Genomic DNA, 14,915 nt, shown 5'->3' with positions numbered 1-14,915 from the left:
AAATAAATAAATGGTAAAGTATCTAAGTGTCTAAGAATAGAAGAACGAAATAAAATTGACACTTTAATAACTGCAACAGTTACCATCAATGGTATTTACAATATGCCTGACATTACCATATTCAACATTATAGCAGCTTATAAAGCAATTATAAAAGAACACTCAGTACCACTTTCCTAGTTGTTCCCAAATGGTAAATGGAACCCATAGCTAGACACAGCAGGTGAGAGCCAACAAGGTAAATTTCAAGACTTTTTAAGAAGTTATAGTATGAGCTCTTCTAACCCAATCGTGACATGTGTCCCTGCACTATCCTCTGCCACAGTCCACAAAATGAGTGAAAGCAAGTATGGGCTCCTTGACCTAGAGGGTTCTAAGAGAAATCAATTTTTAAAAATTTTTATTTATTATTTTTATGTTATGTGTATGAGTGCATTGCCTGCATGTACGTGAGTGCACCCGTGTGGTGAAATGCTGCAGAGGTCAGAAGAGAGCTTCGGATTCCCCTGGAACTGGAGTAAAGGACGGTTTGTAGCCACCATGTGGGTGCTGGGAATTGAACCCAGGTCCTCTGCAAGAGCAGAGAGTGCTCTTAACTGCTGAGCCATCACTCCAGCCCCAGAGAAATCAATTTTAAGGATTAGAGGAAAATAAAAGAAACAAAATGCAAGGCACGGTGAGTATGTGCTTCAGGCAGGCAACTTAGAGATGTGCCCTGCACCAATCTGGACAGGGAAATGGAGCAAGAAGGAGGCCTCAGTGCTATCACTCCACCATTGGCATATACAGGCCTGGGTCAAGAGGCCCCATGGAAATTGCTGGCTGTACACTCTACTGCCGGTTCCCCACCCAAGAGGGAGGCCCAGTTAAGCAAGGGAAACTCAGCTGAGCTGGAAACTAAAGGAAGGCAAATGTGGTTTGACTGAGAAAGAACTTCAGATCTGGAGGCCACTCACCGAGGAAGCTTAGTCTCTGAACTTGCTAGAGTACAGAATGCACATCCAAGGCTGTGCTGGTTAGGCAACTAGGAAACCCTATTCAGGAGGACCCAAGGAAGTCAGCTAAAAGCTTTTAAGTCCTTGTTCCTTACCCTTGCACTCATACCAGAAAAACTAGAGCCCAGAATGGCACAAAGAGAAAACAGAGAGCATGTTCTCCAACCCTACAGTCTCTAAAGTGGGAAACAGGAGCAGGAGAGGAGCAGGAAAACAAACAAAACCAAAAACACCAACTAAATCTTCACATCTGCAGAACCACTAGACACTACCCTGGCCAGGATATACTACACACAATGAAATTTTCAAACAGTGGGTTTTGAATGATCCAATGTGGTCAGAAGGTTGTGGACTCCACACAAAGTATCTATCTGCTCCCAGAGGAAAAGGGAGACTTTGCTATAAAAAAAAAATTCACATTTGTATTCTTATAACTACAACTACTCAACTGATGGATTAAGGTTATTATTTCCATTTTACAGAGTAGAAAATTAAAGAGCAGGAAGACTTAAGAAACTTATCCAAGCCCATACAACAATGGGAGGTTTGGATTCCAATCCAGGACTAACTTTGGAACCCATACTTTTTATAGTTATTTGAAGGTTTCCCAAAATAGAATATACAGTATATATCTTTAGGCTCTAAAAGTTCACTTCAATTTTTTTATAGTCATCCATAAAAGAATGAAATTATGTCTTCAGGAAAAATGGATGCACCTGGAGATCATCAACACCAAGGAAATAGAGCAGATGCAGGAAAACAAATGTCACATTTTCTCTTATTTGAAGAGTCTTAGAATTCTTTATAGATACATAAAACCATTTATGCATTTATATGGCATGAAAGCAGATGGGACATTAGGGGAGAGAAGAGCCCAGTGGGGAAGCAGAAAAAGGGAATAGGGAGTAAAGGGGAGGTATAGGAGAGGGCGACTATGGTGAGTCCATGACATATTTGAAAGAAATCATCTACACTTTCATTCCAAGGATTTTTAATTAATTAATTAATTAATTAATTAATTAATTAATTAATTACCCAAGTCTTCTGCAAGAACAGCCAGTGCTCTTAAGTGCTGACCCATTTCTCTAGCCCCCCAAAGATTTTTTTAATTAAACTTAAAAAAAATTTTTTATGTGTATTCGTATATTGCCTCCATATAGGTAAGTGCTCCTGTGTGGTGCAATGCCCTTGGAGGTCAGAAGAGGCTGTTGGATCCTCTGGGGCTGGAGTTACGGACAGTTGTTAGCTGCCATATGGGTGCTGGGATTCAAACCTGGGTCTTCTGTAAGAACAACCAGTGTTCTTAACCGTTGAGCCATCTCTCCAGCCCCCCAAGGATATTTTTTAAAACATATATGCATTAGCTGGGCATGGTAGCACACACCTTTAATCTCAGCACCCAGGAATCTCTAAGTGTTCAAGGCAAGACTGGTCTATGTAGCGAGCTCCAGGCCACCTGGGGCTACAGGGAGACCCTGTCTCAAAAAGACCATATTTTATTTTCCTTTTTTAAAATTTCATTTATTTTGATTTGTGTGTATATGTGTACCTGCTTGTCTATATGTGCACTATGTGTATGCAATGACCATGGATGGAGGCAAGAAGAAGGCATTAGACCCCTAGAATTGGAGTTACAGGAGACTGTGAATTGCTGGATGTGGGTACTCGGAAGCGAATCTGGGTCCTCTACAAAAGCAGCAAGTGCTCCTAACTACTGGAAGTGCCCAACAAATGGCACAACACCCTTACCTTGTGCTAAATCTGGTCTCTGTAAAGTGCTCATAGCTAGCAAAGGGAAACCGACAAGCCCAATATGAGAATGTACGTTAGAAGAAAGCCCAGCAGAGGGCTCACTTTGGAGTAACTTAGAGGAGAAGGACTCTAACTGAGCTTGAAGGGTTACCTATGACTCCCTAGAAGCTTCTGCATTTTAGAAGAAGCTTCTAAACCTGGGTTCCAGACCCTTGAACATGTAGCTCCACACTCGTAGCACACATATATTTCCAAAAGTCACAGTTTCAGGCAAATCACTGTCATTTAACTTTCTCTTCCCGAGACTGGAGGACACTTGTGATGCTCCTTCCAGGAAAATCTAACTCCTTGGAATATAAGGCAATATGTAGCTTGGGAAATTCACCTACATTCTGGCACTGTAAACCTTAGTCTGGTCCAGAGTGAAACTGATGTGAAGACACTGGTGCAGGCTCATGTTCAAATTTCCTATGAAACTTTAGTAAGTACAAATCTGTATCGCCCTGTTCTGCTATCTTCTCCAATACGATATACCTCCATACCGCTGTGCTAGACATGGTGGTCAGATTTCTTTTCTATATTATCCTGGTAAATTCTTTTTTATTTTATGTGTATGAATGTATTGCCTGCATGTATGCAAGTATACCCATGTTGTGAAATGCCTATGGAGGTCAGAAGAGGGCAGTGGATTCCCCCTGGAACTGGAGTTATGGATGGTTGTTAGCTACCATGTGGGTGCTGGGAATCAAACCCAGGTGCTCTTAACTGCTGAGCTATCTCTCCAGCCCCTATCCTGGTAAATTCTTAAACCCAGTGGAATAAAAATCATCACTCCAATTTTACAGACAATAAAGTAGGATCAGAGAATGAAACATCTGCTCGAGGACCCAAAGACCGTTGAAATACAGAGACAGGTCTTCTGAAGATAAACACTGTTGGCATACTACTCACTTTCACATGGAAGGAATGGCTGTCGATGAGGCAAAGAGAGTGAGAGGGATCGTCTTCATCAATAAATGTCACCCTACCATCTAGGACATCTTTGGACTATCCCTCCTCAGCTCTCTACTTACCCTTCGAAGTTCTTTCTGCTTTCTACTACAGATTTCAAATCATCTTTGGATGGATTTACTTCTATCTCATGTGGACTACCTCTGCCACCCCACATACCATTTATTCCTAGCCTTAATCTTCTGAGTCCAACTCAGGTCCTCTCCTCTTACCTCCGGAAGCTCCTTGGTCATCTTCTATACTCAGACCTCTTACCTTCCATAGTTTGTTTCCTGGATCACATAACTCCATGTAAGGGCATCATTCTGTTTCCCATGTATATGCTGGGTCTCTCTGTCCTGGAAATTCCTTGAAAGGCAGGGCTAAGTACTGATTTATTCCTTTGAGAAGGAAAAGGTTACAATATATCCTCTATAAACAGTTGTCAAAATTAATTTGGATGCTTGCATACAAAGGCCTGCTCAGGAACCTACACTTCTGCACATTTTGCCTTAGTGCCAGGTTATCATAGTCTACTGCTCCCTACAAGCTAGAGAAAGGCTGGTGAAAGACAGAAAGTAATGCCAGAGAGGTTTCCTTTGGTGCAGGAACAGGTATGCTTTCTGGCTTTGTGCAACTTCTCTGCCTCTGGTCCTCAGATGTTGAGGAGGTAAGGCTGTGGAGATTTTATTCTGTCTTTTCTCTTAGAAACATTAGCAATAAAGAAAAGAAATATTAGCAATATTCTTTTACCAAAAAAAAAAAATAGACACGTGTGTGCCTTCCTTCTTCCCTTCCTCTTTTTTCACATCTAGCATGGAGAAGTATTTTTAAAATTGTGGTAAAGCACATATTTTGAGCATTTTTAAGTGGCTAAGATAGTAAATGTAATACTCTGAGCTAGTACTGAGAGGGCATTGAGTCAGTACACTTATACTGTTAAGTCACCATTATTACCACCCATATTCAGAACTCTTTCATCTTAACCACTGAAACTCTGAGCCCCTTACACAATACTTCCTTCTCTGAATTTGACTACTCTAGATCTTATGAAAATAGAATCATATAATACTTGTACTTTTGTGATTGGCATATTTTTATTTATCATAGTCATCAAAGTTCATGTATTTTGTAGCAAATGCATGTGTAAACATTTTCAAGGCGGAATAATATTCTATAGCATGTAGATACCACATTTTGTTTATCCATTCATAGACTGACAGACATGTGAGTTGCTTCTACATGAGGAGATGTGGTCTAATGTTAGTGACAAGAAGCTCAGGAGAATCAAGGGCAATCTGGACTACATAGTGTATTCAAGATCAGCATGGGCTACAATAAGCCCGTTTCAAAAATACAACAACTGTCCGTAACTCCAGTTCCAGGGGATCTGACATCTTCTTCTGTCCTCTGTGGGCATTGCATGACATGGGTGCACTTACCTACATGAAGGCAATACATGCATACACATAAAATAAAAATAATATTTAAGAAATAAAATAAATGAAGCTAAAAATCTTTTTTTTGTTTTTGTTTTTTTTTTTTTTTTTTTGAAACAAGATTTTGCTACATAGCCCAGGCTGGCTTGAATTCCCTATGTATCCCTGGCTAGCCTCAAAAACACAGTCCTCTCACCTTAGCACCCCAAGTGCTGGGATTACACATATACCGCCATGCCTGGCCTAATTGACATTTTTAGAATACTTCACTTCATGATAGCAGAATAAACATCCTTTCAAGTACCCATGGAACATAAAGCAAGGCAGATCAATATCTTGGGCCATAAAATAAATCTCAACAAACTTAAAATAATTGTTATTATACAGAATATATTTTATTTCTACAGTGGAGCCAAACTAAAAATTTGGAACAGAAAAATCTTTAAACATTTGGAAACTAAACAACATACATCTAAATAATCCATGAGTCAAAGAAAGTCTCAAGAGAAGTAAAAAGTATATATCAAACAAAATGAAAAGGAAAAATACAGCTATCAAAGTTTGTAAAATAAACTAATGCAGTCATCAGAGGGGAATTTATGACACTAAATGCATACATTAGTACTAGAGGCAAGGTCTCAAATCAGTAATTTAAATTCCCATATTAATAAAAAAACTTAGAGGGGCTGGAGAATTGGCTAAGCAGTTAAGAATACTGACTACTCTTCCAGAAGACCTGGGTTCAGTTCGCAGCACCCACATCGTGGCTAACAACTGTCCATAATTTCAGTTCCAGGGGATCGACACCTTCTTCTGGCCTCCAGGGGAATGACACAGGTACACATATTTGTAGGCAAAACACTTATACACATAAAACATTAAAATAAATTTTAAAAATAAACCAAAACAAACAGAGAAAGAAAAGTATTAATAATCTAATGCAAATAGGAAAAAGGGATATAGCCAGGCGTGGTGGTGCAGGCCTTTAATCCCAGTACTCAGGAGGCAGAGGCAGGTAGATTTCTGTAAACAGCCTGTCCACAGGCTACATATAGGGAGACTCTGTCTCAAAAAAAAAAAAAAAGGGCTATAATAAAGAACAGAAATCAATGAATCTATAAACTGAAAATAGTAAAAACAGTGAAATATAGTTAGTTCTTTCAAAATATCAGTATAATCAACAACTTTCTAACAAGACTAAAAAAGAGAAGGAAAAAAGAAAGTGCTAGTCATGATGGTCCAACCTATAATTACAGCATTTGGAAGGAAGAATCATCAGGAATGCGAAGCCTGCTTTGGTATATAGCCACCTGTTCCAGGGCAGGCTGGGCTACATGGGACCTTGCCTCAAACAAATAAATAAAATGAGACAAATTCAGTTCATGAAGGAAGCAGGGGTTATCACTATAGATCCTGCAAGATCAAAAGGCCAGTAAGGGATACCTCAACAATTTGATACACAAGTATATTTGACAACTAAGATGAAATGGACTAAGTTCTTTAAACCTGCAACAATTCATCCAATATGAAATAAATAACACCCAACATGAAATAAACAGCTGAACTGAATAGTTCTATAATTACTGAAAAACTTCAATCCATAATTTTATTCTTTATTTTATGTGAATGCGTGTATTGTCTGCATACATGTAAGTGCATCCATGTCATGCAATGCCTACAGAGGATAGAAGAGGGCACAGAATTTCCCTGGAACTGGAGTTACAGATGGTTGTTAGCCACCATGTGGGTGCTGGGACTCAAACCTGGGCCTCCTGTGTGAGTGCATGCCACATGTGTGCAGGTTCCCACAGAAGCCAGAATAGATTCCTTAGAGCTGCCCAATATCAGTGCTGAGAACCAAACTCAGGTCCTCTAGAAAAACAAGTACTGCCTGGTGTGACAGTACACACCTTGGAGGCAGAGGCAGGTTGATCTATCTGTGAGACTGAGGCTGGCATGGTTTACACAGTGAGTTTCAGGTCAGCTAGGGATACAGGGAGACCCTGTCTCAACAAACAAACAAAACAAGTGCTCTAAACCACTAAGACATCTCTCTATTCCCTAAATTCATTTCTTGAAGTTAGTATCTCCCTGATATCAAAAGCTGACAGAAACAGTACAAAAAAACATCTATAAACTCATATCATCCATGAATAGAAATACAAACATCTTATACATACAAAGTAATAGAGAGGAAAATTCTAGAAAATATTAGGAAACAGATTTCAGCAATATATTGAAATAACCACATGCTCCAGCAAACAAGGGTTCATTCCAGATATTCAGATTTATTTCAATATTTGAAATTCAATCAGCATAAACCATATTAACTGCACAGGTTTAAGAAGAAATATTGCACAATTGAATCAACTGATGTAAAACAAGTTCTTGGTAAATTCACTACTCAATATTCATTCATGACAAAAAAAACTATCAGAAAATTAGAAGGGTAACTTTGTCAACTGATAAAGAACATTTATTTTTAAAAACCAAAAGCTACTGCTAGCACCTGTACTTGATAAAATACTGAATGATTTCCTGCTAGAATTCAGATCAAGACAAAGATTTCTACTTGCGACACTGTCATTCAATATATACTGAAAGCTCTAGTTAGTGCATAAGGTAAGAAAAGGCATATAGATTGGAAAGAACTATGTAAACTGTCCCTATTTGAAAATGGAAGTCCATTTTATAATTTAGATAAATGTCCTCAAGGCCCATGTATTAAGATTTAGTCCATAGCTTGGTGCAACTGAGTGCATGTCCTTGAAGGTAATATTAGGAGCCCAGGCCTTTCCCCTCTCCTTTCATTCTTAGCAAAGAAATTTTTGAAAGGGCTTCCTCTACCAAGTGCTCCCACCATAATATACTCCCTTGCCACAGACATAAAAGCATCCAAACTGTGAGCCAAAAGAAACCTCTCTAATATATTATCAGTTTAACAGAAATCTTACTAATAATAGTCAACATAGAAAATTCCAAAGAATTCCCCCCGAAAAACTACCAGGATAAGTGAACTTAGTAACATCATAAGATACAAAATAATAAACAAACAGAAATCAGTTAATTTCCATATATTAGAATAGACATATAGACACTGAAATTAAAAATATAATACCTTCACATCTGTTTTAAAAAAGAAAATTCTTGGGGCTGGAGATGTCTCAGTGGTTCAGAACAATTGCTGCTCTTGCAGAGACCTAGATTTGGCTCCCAGCACCCACAAGGTGGCTCCCAATAGTCTATAACTCATTCCTGAGGACCTGACACCCTCTTCTGGCCTCTGTGGCACTGCATACATGTGGTACACAAGCATACATGCAAGCAAAGCACTTAATACACATAAAAATAATTTTCTTTTAAAAAAGCAAATTCTTAGGCAGAAATGTAACAAAATGTGAAAACATGTAAGAATTGCATGCTGAGGGAGCTGGAGAGATGGCTCCAGGGTTAAGAGTAACTATTGCTTTTCCAGAGGACCTGGGTTTGGTTCCCAGCACCCACATGGAAGCTCACACCAGTCCTTAACTCCAGTTCCAGGGATTCCTGCCCTCTCCTGGGCTCTGTGGGCATGGTATGCATATGGTGCATTTATACTCATGCAGGCAAAACATTCATACACACAAAAAATAAAACTAAATCAAGGCTGGAGAGATGTCTCAGTTGTTAGGTGCTTGCTGCTCCTTCAGAGGACCTGAGTTCAATTCCCAGCACTCACATCAGGTGACTCACAATCACCAGTAACTCCAACTCCCAGGGGAATCTGATGACTCTGGCCTCTGTGGGCACCCATACTCAGGTGCACAGACACAGATACATATACTAAATATTTTTTAAAAGTTTGTATGCTGAAATTCATACAAAGATATTCAAATAAAGTAAGGAAGATACAGAATGTATATTCTCGGGTTAGAAATCAACATAGTAAAGATGCCATTTCCTATGAAACTGATACACAGGTTCAATGCAATTCCTATCAAAATCCCAGTATGACTTCTTAGGATGTTAATTATTATGAAATTTGCATTGAAAGGCAAAGGGAACAGGATAGTGGAAATACTAGGAAAAAATGGAGCAAGGTGTTCTACTGCACAGTAGTATGACTCAGATTAATGATGATTAGAGACTGTCAAGGGTTAAGGATGGGATAAGAGTGGGGTGACAACTGATGTGCCAAGTACAACATAGGGGATCCCGTAGTGATGTAAAGGCTACGTATCTGACTGAATCATTGTCAATATCCTGATTTTTGAGTCTCTACTATAGTTTTGTAAGATGTTAGTATTAGAGAAAAGTGGATAAAGGGTACATGGATGTCTCTTTACTATTTCTTATAACCAGACATTTACCTCTTGGCACTGTTTAATTAAAAAAGAAAAAACCCTCAGACTTCAAAACAAAGCTAGATGACTTTAGGCAAGTCGTTTCCTTTCTCATAGGACATAGGACTGCATGAATTAAATTAAGCGATTAATGGTCTGGGCATAATACCTGGCACAGAATATGCCAATCAATGGCTATTGAAATGATGATTCGAAAGAGTCACAGCAGTGGAGACAGAGAAGTGCAAAGCAAAAGATATTTAGACTGTACTAATAGAATTTGGTTAGAAGATTAGATGTAGGACAGTGGGTGACAGAGTCAAAAAATTCTCAGGTTTCTCATTTAAGCAAGTGCCATGGTTAGTCAGGAACATCATTTGCTGAGCAGATGTGGGGGGGTCAAAATAGAAGATAAAGAATTTAGTTTGTGGTGTGGTGAATTTGTGTTGACTGGGGACAGTCAGAAATGCTCATTTAACTGTTGTACATACAAGTCTGGAGTTCATAACATAACTCTGAGATGGAAATTTAACTTAATAATGACCAATATTGCAAATGATGATAGAAGTCCTGGCAATGGACAAGGCTGCCAGGGAGGAGGAACCGGAAGGGAACTCAGCTCTAAAGGCGTGAATAAAGGTCAGTCTAGAGTGGCCAGAAAATGAAAAACCCAGGCATAAATGGTACCTTTTTTTAAAAAAAATGGTGTCTCTTAAGAAGAGAGAAAGATGGTTCAAGAAACGGTGAGAAGTTGCCAGGTGTGGTGGTGCATGCCTGTAGGCCCAACACTTGAGAGGCAGAGGCAGGTAGATCTCCATGAGTTCCAGGCCAGCCAGAGCTATACAGTGAGATCCCACTTGAATGAAAAAAATAAAAAAGTAAACAGTGACCAAATAGTGAAGACATTAATTAGAACGAGAAGCAAAAAATTAGCCTCTGAATTCTGTTACCTAAGTGTGTCATTGTGCCATTGTGAAAACAGCTTTCATAAAATGATCATAGTAGGTTTGCTGGAGCAGACTGATGTGGCGGGAGAAATCAAAACAGTATAAATAGCCCTTAAAATTTAGCCTTGAAGAAAAGGAGGAAGCATGGTGGGGGGGGCTTTGATACAAAGAGGTAAGTCTGTTCAAAGACGTTATGCTTAAATATTAGTGGACATGGACAGGTAGCAAAGTTGGAAATTAACGAAAAAAAAAAAAAAGGGCAAGAATTATCTGAGCAGGTAGGAGAGACTATGACCCAAAGTACAGGTAATAGAACTGGCTCTGACAGTAGGGTCACCAAATCTACTCTGAGGAGAAAAGGAAGGTAAGGTTGTAAACATGGGCTAAATTTGGAAATGTGGCTGTGATTTGTGCAGATGGCCATTCTCTGATGATTTTCTCTGATGAAGGAGAAGGCAAGGTCATCAGCTAACACTGATGCAAGGGAACACACTTAAGAGAAATATGAAGAAAGAGAGAAGAAGAGAGAGAAATAAAGGGAGGGAGAGAGAAGGGGGAGGGTGAGGGGGAGAGAGGGAGGAAAGGAAGAAAGGAGGGAGGATAAGATGCTGGGTATGGTGGCACATGCCTTTAATCCTAGCACCTGGGAGGCAGAGGCAGGCAGATCTCTGGATCTCTGTGAGTTCAAGGCCAGCCTGGTCTACATGGTGAGTTCCAGGATAGCCAGAGCTACACAGTGAGGCCCTGTCTCAAAAAAAGTAGGAAAGAAACAAGAATAAACATAAAAACAAAAAATTACTTGCTTCATTGAAACCAACAATCCTTCGGATAAACCACTAGGGGGCAGTGCTGCTGCCAGCTTGCTTGTCCCCAAATCTTTGAACAGTGAAATTAATAAACTATAATGCACTGCATGGTGTTCTCAAGGAAATCCTGTTTAAGATTTAAACACATCTGTGTGTGTGTTCTCAAGCATGCATGCACGCAGGCGTGTACATGTAAAGAATGATGCTGTTTCTTTTGCCAGCCTCTCAGGGCAACTTTATCATGATGTCCCTAGGGTAACATATTCCAGTTTATTTGTTTTGATAATTTCTTTAGGGCACACAACAAATACTTTATAGATTGTACTTTCTTATGATTAAATTAGAAAATCGGATGAGAAAAGAAATCCCTAAAAACAAATCCGTGTTGCTGGGTGTGATTGGTACATGCCTGTAATGCACTTAAGAGGCAGAGTCAGGGAATTATAATTGTCCAAATTCAAGGATAGCCTAGGTTACATGGTGAGTTCCAGGCTAGACTGGCCAGAGAGAGAAAGATGCAGAAACAAGATAAAACAAAACATCCCTGACAACCTAGCTTCCTCCAAGTTGTCTTTTCTTCCTATTACTGACCCTTCTCCCCAAAAGGAAGGAGACATATGTTTTCAAAATAGCCTTAAACTACTGTAATGTAGTTCATAAACTACTTTCCTCCTTATTGTCAAGGCTTGATGTAGCCTTAAAATGGAGATCTGTCAATTGATAATATCACATGACTATTAAGTATACCAGTTGCAGCAGTTAGTTAGGGGGTATGTGGGGGGCTAGGAAATACTTTTAAGTTTGATTCTAATGAATTTGAGCCTGACTCAAACTGAGGACAAAGTTGTAACAAGGGGCAGAAATTTTCAATGTAAGAGCTGGGGATTCAGCAATAAAGCATTTGCTTAATATGGGCAAGATCCTGAGTTAGATCTCTAATGGAGGGAGGGTAGTAAATATATAGGCAGACTATTCCCTCCACAAATTTAGCGGATGTAAAAGGAGAGTGACTGTCTTCCAGAAGTTTAGGTTATTAAGACTGGCTGTTTCAACCAAGGAGACAGAACTTCTACAAGTAGGAGAGGCATCCAATCACATCAGAAAATACTGCTCCCTAGTTTAAGAAAAGCTGCTGCTAGCTGGGTCAGATGCCTTAGGGGCTGGAGCCAAAGGAAGTATGTGAAAGAGGATGAAGACATCCCATGACCCAAGGGTTCTTACTAAGTTGTTTAAATGGGCAAAAAAGGTATACACAAAGCCTCCAAACTTGGCTATTTTGAGCTAAAGCTGTTCCAAATGGGTCATAAAGAAAATCTGCACAAGAGTTGATATAGTCATCAGTCAAATGTAGCAACAATGTCTCCTTCTTAGCAAATTGTTTCAAAAACAAAGTTTCAAGGATCTTTAGTGTTTTTTTGTTTGTTTCCTCAGGCTCAAGGATGACCTTGAACTTCTGATCCTTTCCCTCCTTAGAATGCTGGGATCCCCTGGAATGCTGCGATTAAGAGAGGCCCGGCCGCCAAAAAGGGTTTATGCAGTGCAGGATAAAACCCAAAGGACACTTGCATGCTGACAAGCACTCTACCAGGTGAAGATTTTCCCAGCACTAGGGTAATGTTCTAGTTTGAAAACGAGGCACTGCATTCTTTACCGGACACTACTCCATTGGCTGGTCAGGTAGCCCAGACTGGCCTTGAACTCACTAAGCAGCTGTGGATGATCTTGAACTTTTGATCCTCCTGCCTCTGCCTCCCAAGTGCTGGGGTTACAGGCATGAGTGCCATGCCCAATTTGAGAGAGAGGTTTATTCTTCAAATTTTATTTATTATTATTGTCTGTGTATATGATGTGTGTTTGGGGAAAGTGGGTATGTTGTGGTGTATGTGCCACAGCACACGTGTGGCAGTCAGAGGACAACTCTGTGGAGTCAGTTCTCTCCTTCCATCTTTATGTAGGTTCTGGGGGATCAAATTCAAGTGGCCAGGATTGTGGGGCAAGGGCCTTTACCCACTGAGTAATCTTTCTGGCCCCAAAGTTTGTTTTCTAAAAATATAAAAATTAATTCTAAAAACATTAATAGTAAATTATTCTTCCTTACTGCTAATAAAATACAATTCACTTTTTTCTTTATTTTTTTGTTTTATTTTGAGACAGGTCTCACTACACAGCCCTGGCTGGCCTGGAACTCATTATGTTGACCTAGCTGTTCTTGAATTCACAGAGATCTGCCTGCCTCTGCCTCCTCAGTGCTAGAATTAAAGGTGTACACTACCATGCCCAGAACAATTCAGTTTTCTTGATGACCTGATACAACCCTGAACAAGAGGGGAAAAAAATCTCTTTAAAAAAATTCGTTCTCAGTCTCTCCATCTTGGTTTTTATGAGACAGTAGCCGAATCTGGCCTGGAATTTGCTGGCCTAGAATTCTGGAACCAAGCTGTCTTTGAACCTGTGAACTGCCTGTCTCTGCCCCTCCCCCCCCAAGTGTGAATGCTGGCGTTACAGGCATAGGCTATAATGCCCAGCAAAATAGTTCTGTCTTAGTAATTATATTTTACCTACATCATCCCCTCATAAGCTTTAAAGCTTAAACACCCCTACTGTATTTCGAATCCATGTCTGCTTTCGGAAGTCATATACTAAATTCTTAGCTTTTCCCCCAGTTAGAGTCTGATTTCAGTTAGAGCCTGATTTTAATGACACACTTGCACTCCCCAACAACAACACTTCCTTTGAAAAACAGAATGTCACTTCCTCAGTCCAGAGGCCAGAAGTCCCTTGATTCTGATCTGGGGAGCAAAGACAGGGAACTCTGGTAAGCTTCTGCTCCAGCCAGCCAGCCAGTAGTGCAGCGGACAAGGCAGGGTCTACTGGGAGCTCCCTTGATACACCGCAGCTGGAAGCAACCGCTCAGTTCCAGGCTGTGGGAGAGTGAGTCCTGAGTCCAGCACGCCAAGTCAGCGGGACAAGGACGCTACCTAGCAAGTGACTAGGGCGAAGATGGGGGACTTTGACTCCTTAACAGACTTTCATTTCTCCACTCCTCGTGACTACCCCCAATCAACCAAATCTCAGTCCTGGCACCATTTTGTCCTTAGACCTCGCTGGGCAAGGGGGAGGGAGGTTCGACACCCCTCACCCTCAGCAGCAGCCTGTGCCCCCCATCCATGCTGCCAGTTTCTCCCCTAGAGGGGGACAGCCCGTCCCAGCAATTGCCATACGCCCTGGCAGTTAGCACCACCTGCCAATAGAAAACCATGATCTCTCCCGACCACGAGGGATAGCGGACCAAACTGCAGTGTCACCCCTCGGGGCGGACGACGGGATGAGGGGGGTGGTATGTGAGCGACACACGGAATAATGGGAAGAAGGGGGACAAACAAATGAGTCACTTAATACAACGGCTGCACATGCCGCTGACGCTGCCCGTGATGTAGCCGCCGCGGACTGGAAGGAAGCCGGCGGCCACCCGGGAGGGGCGGGCGGAGAAAGGACCGGAGAGGGGCGCGGCGCCTCGCCCTTTGTGGGGCCCGACCGCGCGGCCCCTCCGCCTCCGGGCCTGCCGGGGGGCGACTCGATGTCCTTCCAGCCTCAACTCTCCGGGTCCTTCGGAACGATAGGCGCAAACTTCGGGGAGTCCCCGGGGAGGCCGTGGGGAGGAGAG

The sequence above is a fragment of the Nannospalax galili genome, unplaced genomic scaffold (assembly GCF_000622305.1).
Source record: "Nannospalax galili isolate Female #2095 unplaced genomic scaffold, S.galili_v1.0 scaffold278, whole genome shotgun sequence".
NCBI classification, from domain to species: Eukaryota; Metazoa; Chordata; class Mammalia; order Rodentia; family Spalacidae; genus Nannospalax; species Nannospalax galili.
Note: the sequence above shows the minus strand (reverse complement) of the source record.